Source organism: Leptinotarsa decemlineata, unplaced genomic scaffold (assembly GCF_025532065.1).
Source record: "Leptinotarsa decemlineata unplaced genomic scaffold, Ldec_3_MD MMD2_tig00000035_RagTag_RagTag, whole genome shotgun sequence".
Lineage (NCBI taxonomy): Eukaryota > Metazoa > Arthropoda > Insecta > Coleoptera > Chrysomelidae > Leptinotarsa > Leptinotarsa decemlineata.
The window spans coordinates 18,450,407-18,464,044 of record NW_027412540.1 but is presented as its reverse complement, the minus strand read 5'-3'; positions in this window follow the sequence as shown (position 1 = coordinate 18,464,044).

The window sequence follows — 13,638 nt, the reverse complement described above, 5'->3', positions numbered from 1 at the left end:
TTATGAGATTAATTTAGGAATGAGAAAACTCGAAATATCAATAAACTTCGAAAAAGGTTTGTCGAAATCTCATTATATTTTTGTAATGCTCTTACTAATTGAAATTGATTGTAAACCTATAGACGACCCTTTGGCTGAAGTCAGTTTCAATATTTTTTCATTCAGCGGTACAACCACGGATTTTACTGTTTTTACGCCCAACAATTTCTCGAAGTTTTGAAGCTTTCCGCTCTCATTTCAATAGCGACTAGCTGTTAACCTTTCCATAATCATAGTTTTTCCGTATCCATATATATATACAGGGTATAGGGCGACGACGGTTTGCCGTAATTTGAAAAATAATAGAATTTATATCCTGAAAATTGGAAAATACATATCATGTTCACCTTTATGGTGGATTACGTGCTACGAAACGATACGAAAAAGTTAACAAAACCTTGTAAATAGATATGCAAAGAAAATAATTTTTTTGTGTTGCGGATATCATTTTAATGTAAGTACAACACATTCCACAGTAATAATAAAATGGATGTATTTTTACGTATTAATGAGTAAAGTTGACTTCACCTGAACATATCACTCAGATATAATGCTTGACTTTCATTTCTCACTGATGCAAAAAATTACAATTTGAAACGCTTGCATTTGAATTGCTTGAATTTGATAAAGAACTCAGTCTTCATTCTCATTAAAATATTCCATAAACATGTATAAACCCATCTGTAGTAAATCACTCAAAAAAACTTTCCTGGACTGAACGCATTTTCACTTAAACCTCAAACATTGAATGCCTCGCTTTGTGAAGGTAGTTCAGACAGTGTACCGACAATCGTACATATCTTGTGATGTCACACAAGTTCTCGATCAACGGCGTATTTTGAAAGCGGTAAATGATATCAATTTGTGATTTTTAGCATTGTATTCTGAACCCCATTCCGTTCAACCTTTTAAAGAAAAGTGAACAAGGAAAATTAAATCGTCAATTGGTTCAGTCACATGAGACTGCCTCTCATATGGATATTTCATTCTTCATTTCTACATTTATATACTTATAAATATAGAAATGCATTAACTAGAAAGGTTAATGCAGTTAAGCTGCTGGAAAATAATTCCATGAAAATCAAAAAATAAACAGATAAGTACTCTTTGATCATTCCCATATTGATTTCAATTTAAGAGCCACCGGTAGACAGCTGTTTCAGCCTATTCGCTTTCTTGTTATTGAAATACTAATTGTTGTATATTTCACAACATGAAAAAATTTGTGAAAAAATTTTAAACAACGAGAGTGCTTTGAAAAAATCCACTATTCCTCGGAAGCTTGAAACACTGTTTCGAACCAGAAAACTGTACACACCGCAATAACTTTTGATGCTTTATAAAGCTCAGATCAGACCGTCTTTGAAGTATTGTTCAGATTTTTTATAAACGACTGAAGGTAGTTTATGGAAGGTCAAAAACAAACTTACTCTATTTCACAAATCGCCAAGCTGTCGTCTCTGAACAGAGACTTCGTCAGGACGCTAAAATGAAATACAATAGAAAGGAACTGAAAACATGGACAATACTCACAAGTAATCTGAGTTTCACAATTTAAAATTGAATATTGATGAAAACAATTAAAAAAATTGACGCATTGGTATTAATAATATCATCAGATATCTGATATTAGTAATTTCATGTTCAAAACTTACTGTAATGACTAGAGTGACACTATAATTGAAAATATTTCTATTTCATAAATGCTCATTGAATTATTTCAAATTGAGAATATTACCAAGATTTATCTATGTTTAGTAAATAATTAAAATTATACTCAGATTTTCAATGCCTCTTTTTTTGTTCATATTATTAAGTTTTTGGTAATAAAGACCATTTCGTGAAAAAGTATGTTGGACGTATTTTTTTCTGAATATAAAAATTTTGCTTGATCAAATTTAATTGATGGTATCATCAGTCGTGTTGGGCTGAACCACTCAGCTGTCCTGTAAAGTAAAGGTGATTACATTTTCCCAATCGGAGACGCCATCTATGGGATCGACAGAAGACTCAATCCCCGAATATCAAAAATAAACGAGGTTCCCCAAGGCCGTCATTTGCAAAGCCAAGACTGATGAGACTTTATCGGGTCGAAACCACGATGTCTGGTGTTGTATCATGAGTTCATTCAGTTGCTTTGCAGTGAAAGACAGAGGACGAATCTCATTCGGCGGTCGATGTAGCTTGGCTTTGCAAGTCGCCGCCTTAGGGAGCCTCGTTTATTTTTGACATTATCCAATGAATGATGACATCATTTATATAATGCAGAAATTACAATAACTTTGATTTCTCGAGAGCCGATTCATGAATTATGTATTTAAGACATTTATTTTGGAATCTTGTATATGATTTCATTTGGAGCTTGGAATATTCGGTAAAAGTTTGTACATCATGAATGTTTCTTACATCCCATGATTCCGTTTGAGCAATGAAAAGTCTACAATGTATTCAAATCATCAGAAAGGGAATATTTTACGTTCGTTTTAATTAAAACAAAAATATTGCAACAAATTATTATTTCAAAAATGAAGTGATCTCTAGTTGTCGATTGATCAAGTTTGCCCATATTTAAATTTGAGTTTTACATATTCTTTTCAGTTCTTTGTTCTAGTACATAAAACTGTCTTTCATACATTCAATATACCTATATTTGTTGAATGTGAACGAATTCATAAAAGATCCTTCAAAGTATCACTTCTATTTTTAAAAATAACTTGTTTTTCTCCTGAGATAGAATTGTTCTGAATGAATTAGTTCATCGAACGATACAATTGATTAAATATGTTCTCATAGTTCACGATAATGATTGCGCGAAAACTGATTAGAAATTTTTATTTTGCTGATATGAAATACATATATAGCTTTTTAAGGTTATGTTTTAGAAACACAAACGTCATACTAGTTTTTGAATTGACTTATAATGGTCCGTTTCAAGAAATTGGTATATACTTAGGAAAACAGAAATGACATATACAAGCAGGGCCGCAGCGAAAAGAAATATCAGGGGGGGAAATATCCCAACCCCACCAGCAAAATTTCCCAACTTTCGAAAAAAATGAAAGCCGAGGGATTAGTTACTACAATAATATATTAGTTTTCATACTTATCTATCCAAAGATTGGCTGAATGATTATGCCCGTTAGGTTATGCACAAACAAAAATAAATTTTGGTAATTATTAAAATAATAATGGGAATTATTCTTCTTTGGACCAAGGTCGTTGGTCTTCCACCATACCCATCATGTATAGGAATATTCAATACAAATGAAAGGAAACAACACTTAAATAATATTGTGCTTATTGTTTTCTACTATTATTTTTTCTATCTTGTCCTTCTAGGTAGAAGAAACAGCGAAAAGGTGGGAATTTTGTAAAATTGTCATTTCAAAATTTGTGGACTGTTCAGGACTGTTCTCTCACTTGGGATAAATAAAACTTTTTTGAAGTTTTCAAACAACTCAGAATTTCAAAGTATGGGATCTCCAAGTTATGCGTGTTGGGAAATCCCAACCTTCTCCCGGTTCTTTCCGTTTTCTCAATACCTCTCCCTTCCTTTTCCCTTATTTCTAATTTTTTTAATTTTCATTCATTTTTTTACTATTTTTTTTTTCTATCTTCACGGCCTAAAACTTCTCAACTTTTTCCAACTTTTTCCCAAGTCGAAAAGGCAGGGATCCCCCCCCATGGTGACGGCCCTGTATACAAGTTTCAAAATATTACTCTACACATACTGAAATGGGTGGATGTAGAACTCTCAACATACTCGGCAGAATTGCTTTTAGAATTAGTCGATATGTCACACCAAGTCAAAGAAGGGGAAAATGTGACTCAACAAGATACGTTGACGATACCTTCATGGAACCACGGGAATACTGAACTAGACGCTTTCCTGAAACACATCAACAGCATAAAACCTTCCATCACTCTCACAATGGAGAAGGAAGTCTTCAACGAATTACCATTCTTAGATGACCGACAATGAGTGGGAAACATCTGTACACCGAAAACCCCCTCACACGGGACAGTATCTGAATCACGAATCCAACCACCATCAATTGACTACAAGAGAAATCATCAAGACTGTATTAGACCATGCTTTTAGGCTCTGTTATACGAAGGAAGGTCTCGAGAAGGAACTAGACAACAACAAAAATGATCTTCAACGGAATGGCTACTCCAAAGCGATGGTGGAACAGATTTTGGCTGAAATACCTATCGCAAGGGAGAGAAGCCGTCACAACCAGTGCTTGCACTCCCCTACATCAGAGGATTATCGAAAAGGATAAGAAGAATTGGGTCAAAGTACAATATAAGAGCCTGCTTCAGATCCAGAAACACTATCCGTATCAGTCTCACGAAAACCAGCTCACCAAACGCGGACTGCGATTTCAAGAATTGCATTTATCGGATACTCTGTGAGTGCGAAAAATCCTATATCGGTGAAACTACGAGGCCATTGAAAGTTCACATTGCCGAGCATAAGAAACATGCACAACGAGGGGAATCCAGCAAACCAGGAATAGCAGAGCATGTTTGGATCCATCAACATAACATCAAGTGGTTCCAAACTGAGATCATACACAGGGAGGAACACTGGTTCAGGAGGAAATTCAAAGAAGCCGCATACATATTGTCCTTAACCGGTGAAGCGGAAAGAGGAGATAAGTAAAAGTACTCTAATGACGTATAGTCATCTCTCGGAGGAATTAGTCCAGTCATCACCCGAAGACGATTGTGGATACTAACAATCGAAACGTCGTGAAGAAACTTGGCTTGGAATCACCAAATTTTTCATTTATCATTTTTTGTTTAATTGTTCTATTTTTTACTTGTATTTTATTTCACTCTTATTTCATTTCAGGCTTTTTTTGTTTAATATAATCGTTATTTTCAGCTATTGTTCTTAATTTTCGATTTCTATTGGTTCTTTTAGAGATTTCAAATCATTTTATATAATATTAGACAATGGAAGTTCGAATTAATGAAATTCATCATGAAACATTGTCAATCACCTTCGAACAAATATTGCTTATCTCTTGTGAAAGGCGTTCTTTCACCAGAAATTTCGCCTCTTTGGTATCAAAATTGTGTAGGATGTTTCCGTCCACGAACTGGACTTTTTCGTGCTCGTCATCTTTAAAAAAGTACCGTTGAATTTGTTTTTAATATCAGTCTGCAGATAGGGGAATACTCTGTCTGGTACTGCGTGTGATCGATTTGCAAATATTTTCATCATAATTGAAATTTTTACGTGCTTCCTTGAATGTTACACAATTGTTCCACTTTGAATGATTTCATACATTCAATAACATTAAACTCAATTCGAAATTATTTTCTTTGTTTTCAATTAACCATGAAGTTGTGAAAAATATGGCATTATTTTTTGAATTGCTTTCAAGGACAAATACAATTTTTTATAGTGTTGAGAACTTGTTTTGAGAATATTACACTGAACGATTCATAGTTATATATTTTTCAGGAAATACCTATTCTTTTCACTGCATTCGAAAATTAATCCAATGTTCAGGCTACTTAAAAATAACAATGTATTCAGTTATCGGAAAGTACCTCTTCAGAAGTGGTAATGGTGAAATATTGAGGTGCATGGACTTTGAATATGCTGAACGTGAAATTAATTTTACCAATACCCCAAATTGAAAAAAAAAACTAAATTTCGAGTAAAAAACCGAGTTTATTAAAATACGTTGTCTGGAGTAGGAACTACGAGTATAATTGAATTTCGAATTTTGAATCGAAATTAAGCATGATTGTAAGATCTTAGTCAAAATTGAAAGATAATTAGAGATCGACGTCACAATATGGGAAATTCAAATGAATTTAGACTTTGAACTGGAAAAATTTTGCCAAATTCCAACTTCAAAGTCATATTTAATTGATTTTCTGAAGCAGATCCCTTTCCTTCTACGTCTAAGTCTAAAAACGCCAATTGACTACCCTGTTTGTGTAGACTACTACTGGATCGATACTCTGAATGATGTTTTTGCAAATTAAGAAAATCCAAAACAAATATTATTCCCAAATACCAGAACTGCAACATTCTTCTCAACGCCCGTTTCATCAACTGAAATGACGTTATCAGGTGATGAAATGAACAGCTTCTGAAGACGCCAGATTGTTTGGTGAAATGAGCTTCGAGTAGTCGAAATTTCGAGTTTTGAAATCGTAATTCCAAGAAACAAACCATGAAAATATGTGGACTTTTTGCGTCATGGATTGAATTTTTGAAAAATTTCTTTTGATATTTCCTGAAAAAATACGAATACTCTGGCCGCTTCACAAATAGCAACAAACTATGCTTTACGTTGTCTACAAAAATGAAAGATATCTCCTTTGTAATCTGTTTCCTTACGCTGCGGAATAATGAGTCATTTTGAAGTAGCTGTTCCATAGGCGTACATGATCGAGTCGGTTAAAAAGTGAAAAATGTAGAATTTATTTCAAACATTCACTATTGTTGTATGATTTCCATAAAACAAATTTAAAAATACTTTTCAAAGTTGTATATATACGGTGAGTAACAAAAATATGGAAAACTGTGATACAATATCGTATAACTGACTCTTGTTGAGTCAGTCAGTTGAGTTGAGTCAGTCACACTGTTCACAGTGTGGGGTGGAATGTTTGAGAATGTGCTAAATATTGTACAGGTGCTCCAGAATACAGTTTTAAAAATAATGTTGAAAAAAAAAACAGACAATTTGATACAGAAAAACTCTATTCTGAAACTAATCTGCTTGATATAAGAAGTTTGTATGCACACCAGTGTCTTATATGAATATACTCGAACAATATCAATTATTCTAAGGTAAATACAAAGTACACCAGAAATGTACATAATTTATCCATTGATATACCCCTTTACAAAAAAAGTCGTACCCAACGTTCAGTCTACTATTTCGCTCCAAAACTGTATAACATGCTTCCCCTTGAAATAAAGATGAATACCACATTTTTTAAGTACGAAAAAAATACAAAAGAATTCATAATCGTAAATAATACCCGTATAAACAGTTTATTCAAACATACCCAATAACCCAGAAATATCACTCAGTACATTTTCTAATCTTCCAATGTGTCTTTCAGTGTATGTGTACCTATTTCCAATATTATGTAAACCTAGATGTATAGATAATTATAGGTACTTATTCTCATAAAATATACCAGCTTCCTCTGTCTATTCACTAATACAACTGCAACATTTATTTAATCTTTTGTTACTTCTGTGCCTGATATATTTTTAAAGTACTTCCACGGGGAGACAGACGGAAGCACATTACAAGCCACCTGCGCTTAGGCTGCTTTCCTTAAACTCCTAGTGGTCCTAACCATAATATTAATAAATTGTATATTAACATATTACAAATAAATTGAATTGAAGTGAATTGAATTAGAATTTTTTGATATCGAAATTTCGACACTAATCCTGAAATTTCGTTTCGCATTTTTACAAACTTCACAAAAATAGAGTACTTTAGATAACGTTTATATACGATTCAATCTAACCTCATCGATTCACCTGAAATATATCTCATTCAGATATCGAAAACGTGTTTCAATAATCACTATTTTGGATTTGTGAATAACCATATCAACCTAATCGTTATTAGAGGCGGATATTTATTAGCATTAAGTATATTAATTACAAAATTATATTTTGTTGGACAAGTTCATAGCACTTGAAATTAATTTAAGACAAGTAGATAGGGTAATATTTTGATTATTAGATTTACCTTACTATTACATAAGGATACATTGTAAAATTAATTTAAGACACTCAAGACGCAGGTACCTAGAACAGGTATCTGTGGTATAAATGAGGATAGCTTTGTTAGTATGATTAGTTTGATCTTCCTCTTGAAGATTATCATTTGGGGATCGAAACACGTGTCGAGGTGTTAAAATAATGGTTTGGTGTTGGGAAAAAAACTCCAGTAATATTCTGAACACTTAGATAATTTATAATCTTACTAGTACTGAAATAGCTGTGTTTCCTGGACACTGCACTATGATTTGTTGTACTGTCAGTACAATTTCACAAATTATGCACTGTGGCTGATCTGCTAGATGCTAGAGATATCAATTGGCGTGACGTTATCCACAGATTTCTGGCCACACATGCCGACGTAGAGGAAAATAAAAATCTGTGGTTGGGATACAAAATTATTAGCACCCGTACTAATATCTGTGGCTGGAAATACCTATTCACTATAGGTTGAACGTGGAATTATCAAGACTATTTGGTGTTTAACATTTTTATAGAGTCTTGAGTAGATTGAGGCGTTGAAAATCCTTTTCTCATCAACAATACAGATTTAGGGAAAATAAAATTGAAAATATTAGACTTATTTTCCAATACCCCATATAGAAATGATATCCGATGATGTGCGTCCATCAAAATCACACAAGTTCCATAGTTTCTTGAGAAGATTAACTTGGTGATAACATTTTTCTTGTCATCTAAACAGATTTCGAAAAAGAAATTGTTAAAACAATCAGACTCATTTTTTGAGATTCCTTGTATTCATGAAAATCACACAACTCTTATAGAATCTTAAATAGATTAACACAGTGAAAACCGTTTTTTTGTTACCCATACAGATTTCGAGAATAAAATTGTTGAAACGATCAGACTAACATTTTAAACCCCTTGTAGAATTGAAACCAGATGATGTGCGTGCATAAAAATCGCATAAGTCTTATGGAATCTTGGGTAGATTGACGTAGTGATAACAATTTTCTTGTCACCCGAACAGATTTCGAAAACAAAAATGTTGAAACAATCAGACTCATTTTTTGAGATTCCTTGTAGAATTGGAACCAGAAGATGTGCGTTCATGAAAATTACACAACTGTTATAGAATCTTGGGTAGATCGATATAGTGAAAACCATTTTCCTGTCACCCATACAGATTTCCAAGAAAAAATATTGAAACAATCAGACTCACTTTTTAAAACACCTTGTAGAATTGGAACCATATGATGTGCGTTCATGAAAATCACACAACTCTTATAGAATCTTGGGTAGATCGATATAGTGAAAACTGTTTTCTTGTCACCCATACAGATTTCGAGAAAAAAATTGTTGCAACAATCAGACTCACTTTTCAAAACACCTTGTAGAATTGGAACTAGAAGATGTGCGTTCATGAAAATTTCACAACTGTTATAGAATCTTGGGTGGATTGATATAGTGAAAATTGTTTTTTTGTCACCCATACAGATTTCGAGAATAAAATTGTTGACTCGATCAGACTAACTTTTTTAAATCCCTTCAGGTTCTAATTTTTATAAACTTGCCAGAAAAGATCTCGAAGTGACTGTGGAGCAGCCATATTTCTTTGTTGATGAGAAAAAGAATACTTTTTTGATACTTTTCATCTGCTGAAATGTAGCAGAAACCATTTTTTCGATGACTTTTTGAAATTTGATGAATATACAAAGAACAAAATATGGTTCCAATTCTACAAGGTGTTTTAAAAAGTAAGCCTGATTGTTTCAATATTTTTTCCTGGAAATCTGTATGGGTGACAAGAAAACAGTTTTCACTATATAGATCTACCCAAGATTCTATAACAGTTGTGTAATTTTCATGAACGCACATCTTCTAGTTCCAATTCTTCAAGGTGTTTTAAAAAGTGAGTCTGATTGTTTCAATATTTTTTCCTGAAAATCTGTATGGGTGACAAGGAAACAGTTCACACCATATCGATCTACCCAAGATTCTATAACAGTTGTGTGATTTTCATGAACGCATATCATATGGTTCCAATTCTACAAGGTGTTTTGAAAAGTGAGTCTGATTGTTGCAACAATTTTTTTCTCGAAATCTGTATGGGTGACAAGAAAACAGTTTTCACTATATCGATCTACCTAAGATTCTTTAGGAGTTGTGTGATTTTCATGAGTACAAGGAATCTCAAAAAATGAGTCTGATTGTTTCAACAATTTCTTTTTCGAAATCTGTTTAGATGACAAGAAAACTGTTATCACCAAGTTAATCTTCTCAAGAAACTATGGAAGTTGTGTGATTTTGATGGACGCACATCATCGGATATCATTTCTATATGGGGTATTGCAAAGTAAGTCTAATATTTTCAATTTTATTTTTCCCTAAATCTGTATTGTTGATGAGAAAAGGATTATCAACGCCTCAATCTACTCAAGACTCTATAAAAATGTTAAACACCAAATAGTCTTAATAATTTCACGTTCAACCTATAGTGAATAGGTATTTCCAGCCACAGATATTAGTACGGGTGCTAATAATTCTGTATCCCAACCACAGATTTTTATTTTCCTCTACGTCAGCATGTGTGGCCAGATATCTGTGGATAACTTCACGCCAATGAGATATCAGGTATTCGTGGTGTGTCCTACTCGAAGTTCCCACATGTGACGGGACCCAAAGCAGGATGAGTTTCTTGTTGAGCGTTTGGATTTCGAAAAATTGTTGTTTAATTAGTATGCCTATTGGGTGTTTAGTATACTTCCTTTGAAGGAGTTGCAAGGCAGTATCTGAAACTATTGATATTGTGTCCGAGACACTTGACTTGGTGTAGTGGAGAGCGTGAAGGATGACGAATAATTCTCCAGTTAGTATTGTTGCTGTTTCAGATAATTCAAAGGTCAATGCAATATGGTCAAAATATGTTATACTGGGCTTTGAAAAAATCATAATCAAGTAATTTTTAAATATTTGTAGCAATGTTATTGAAGATACATGTTTCGAATTCAATATTTTTTCAACATGAAACTCATGATAAAATAAAATAACTACACGAAATCACTGATTGTGATGCTTGTATTCTGTACAAAAAACTTCTTCACAATTTCACAAGAACAGAGAGGGTTCAAGACAATCGAGAGGTTACCAGCGATAGAAAATGAGTGAAATGGGTGTGAAGTAATCGAAATTGTGATTTGTATGGAAAATTATGTTGTTAAACTTGATTAACCTAATTATTCAGAATCTACATAGATGTAATATTCGTGATAGAGGTGGAAGAAGGGATGATACCGAGAAAAAAATTAAAATTATTCAGTGGTGGTGTATTATGAATGGATGAGAAAATTATCAAGATGAGATGGTGGCGTCCTCATATATCACTAAGTTCTTGAAAACAATGAAGAACGAACAACAAATTGTGATACAACAACTGAAATCACCAGAAAACAACTGTTTCGGAACAATTGGAAAAATAATTAACAAAAATCGGGAGAATCAAAAACAGGAAAGGAAAAATCTGACGATTCTGATAACCACTGAATTATTGAGGAATAAAAAGAGAAGAATCTCAGAAATTATACGATTTCGTAATATTTCAGCTCAGAGTAGCAGCAAAACTGAATTTTCAGTAGAATCGGTAATCAAACAAATCTCTCAGAAAAATATTAACCAACATAGTTGAATAACTAGAAAGTTATTCCGAATAAATCCGGGATGAAATTAATTAATTCATTGTTTTTCACGCTGTAAGAAGGGGGAACACCGAGTGCCCCCAACCTTCACCAGATTTGTTACCCCTGATTGAATTTCCTTTTCAGAAATGACCTCTTCAGCATCATGAATCCTATTTTGGTACATGTCTATTCTCTTTGAAGGAATTTACAAATGGGCAGCTAGGGACTATTCAAAGGTTGGAATACATTTTCTTGAGACCTCATTTACATCATTGGTTCAATAACGAACCAATCAGTTGATTTTTTTCTAATGGAAAACAAATGTATGGAGGTAGTTTACCATATTGAAGTGTTTTTTTGAAGCTGTTACTGTAAAGATTTTAATTAACTGTTTTGTTTATGACAAAAATTATGATATGCGTTTTTATTGGCAGAAATAACAGGAATAACTCAATCTATGAATTGAGTAGCAAATGACACTCTCCATTCTCTTTCTTATAATAATAATAATGTATATTCACCACATTGATCACATGTATGTATATAACAGATATTGGGCAAATAAACGTAGGCATCTCATAAGCAATATTTTCGAAAAAATGTTCTTTGTGAGTGATTTTGACAAATTCTAAACTATAACTAAACTAAAAAAAAAGTATGTAAGAGTATTCTATACAATGAATAGGTATAAACTGATAACTATAAATTAGCATAATGAATTGAATTCGATACAATGAATAGATATAAAATGTTAAAAAGAAATTAGCATAATGAACTATACACATAATATGAAACACATAAGGACATGATGGGATAGAAATTAATTACTTTTTTTTTCAGGATAATAATAATGTTTATTTATAAATATACAACAGCACAAGATAGTAATAAAACAAAGCAATATAAACAAACATGGAGAAACCCACTAAAACCGAATTTGTGTGTGGTTTGATCGAGTTCATTCTACAGTGGGTTTTATTCTTACTTATAAAAGTCATATTGTATTTTAGTAAGATTAGCATAACAATTGATTTTTTTTTAGTAAGTGTGCTGATTAATTATTTGATAAAACAGAGTTCAATCAGAATTTCTGAGCCAATTCTTTAGTTCTTTCTTGAACTTTAATGAACAAAATGAATTTAAGTTCAAGAACAATGAACAAAATGAATTTTTTTTTATTAAAAACAATGAAAAAATTGAACAATTAACACCGGAAGAAAATTGAAAAATGAATATAGTTCAAAAAACTAAACAACACGCTTTTAAAGAACATCGAACTAAAAAGTTAAAAATACTTTTTGAAAAAATATGCTTCAAACAATAACGAACGAAAAATACTAGTATTATTGTGAAAAAAGCGACTAGCGCTTGATATACAAAAAGTATGGCACAAATCGTCCACGCCGATTTCACAATAATATTAGTATTTTTCTTTCGTTATTGATTTAAGCTAATTTAAAAAAAAATATTATCAACTTTTCAGTTCGATGTTCTTTATTAGCGTTTTTTTTAGTGTTTCAAACTATATTAATTTTTCATTTTTTAGTTTCGTATGCTATACAAGCGTGATTTTTGTTTTTTTTGAACTATATTTATTTTATCTGAACTTTGGGATTAATTAGCCGTATATTGATAAGAAAAAAGAACATTGCTATTTTCCGATTCCGGTGATTGAAACACGTGTCAAGGTGATAAAAATAACAATATTTTTCCTCTACATATTTAAGCAAACCCTTAATGGATCACTCCTCAAGTTGGTACCATTATTTTAACATGACACTTGACACATTCTGTCTCAAGTTGTCCTTCTTCATAAGATACTTTGACTGAACCACATGACCTCAATCCAAAAATGTATTTTCTTGGCTATAAGCCTATTTTGTTTTATATAATTCAAATATTACAATTTACAATTCACTTATCTTGATACTTCCTGTTGCCTGACAAGTAAGTAATCTCAAACAATTTTTCCAAATTTCTTAACCTTAAAAAAAATTTTACAACTTCAATTTCACTAAATTCCCCTTTTCAACTAGATCACTTACTTTCAGGTGAGCACTGATGATGACGAAAGTCGAAAGCGCTTTGCAAGAATTTTAAAATATTATACACTTTAATACAAAACCTCTTCGATTCATTAATTCAAATAAGTGTATTCAGCTTTTCCAAATCCTTTCC